Here is a 1,311-nt window from a genome sequence, read left to right on the forward strand (position 1 = left end):
CTATGTGTCTACATTAAAACATTCTTCTTCATACTGCATTAATATATGCTACTTTTAAACTTTCATGCAGAGAAGGAAATCACAACAAAAAAAATCACTAATTTTTTTAAACGGTGTTGATGTGGAAATGTTTGCCTCGACATTTTGATGGTGTGGACGTGTGGCACTGAATGGAGATAAGCGTCTCGACAGACGTTATAATATTTGAACAATGATGACGAAAACCGTTTTCTCTGTCGTGTCCGTGTGTCGAAAATTGTTATGCGCTTATTTTTTTATTTGATTTTGTGCGTGGCATAGATTTGCCGTGCGCAATTGCACAGGCGCGCACCTTAGAGAGAGCGGGGCTCCGCTAGCATCACAGCTAACGTTAGCTATGCTGCTACCTCTCTGCTCGGGGAGGGCGTATACGTATGTCGTGACAGTATGTGACGTGTAAGAAAGTGCGCTCGCTGTCTGTGAGAGGGAGACACAGGAAAGAGTGAGAAGAGCCTGTCGTGTAATGCCAGCAGCTAAAAGCAACTGCGTGAGAATCCACAGACCTGTGGATGTGTTGAAGGTGTGCTGGAAAATGCGGAACGGAAATTAGGGAGCAGCAGAAAAGTGGAATGTATTATTTAGATAGGTGCGTTGGAAAATACGGACCGGAGTTTTTTTTAAAACTGGATTTGGATCAGCATTTTCCCATGCCTTGCCGATACGCATTTTTTGGCAAATATCGGCGGCCGATCCGATATTTGGATCGGATCGGGACATCCCTAATATATATATACATATATATATATATATATATATATATATATATATATATATATATATATATATATATATATATATATATATATATATATATATATATATGTATGTGTGGGGAAAAAAATCACAAGACTACTTCATCTCTACAGGCCTGTTTCATGAGGGGTTCCCTCAATCATCAGGAGATTTACATACATATATTGTGCTCTACTACGGTATCGAGCACTATTTTTTGGATAACCTTATTAAGACATATATATATATATATATATATATATATATATATATATATATATATATATATATATATATATATATATATATATATATATATATATATATATATATATATATACATACAGTATATATATATATATTGATACTTGTACCGGTACCAAAATGTATTTCGATACTGCAGATGGATGTTAGCCTCTAGCTTGCTAGACATGTCTAAAAGCAGCACTTACAGAGCAGCGCTTCAGTGTTAATTTATTGTTAGTTTTTAAACCAAAATGCGTCCATTCTCCCTCTTCTGTCTACACGCTGTTTCTGCTT

The sequence above is a fragment of the Nerophis lumbriciformis genome, linkage group LG21 (genome assembly GCF_033978685.3).
Source record: "Nerophis lumbriciformis linkage group LG21, RoL_Nlum_v2.1, whole genome shotgun sequence".
NCBI classification, from domain to species: Eukaryota; Metazoa; Chordata; class Actinopteri; order Syngnathiformes; family Syngnathidae; genus Nerophis; species Nerophis lumbriciformis.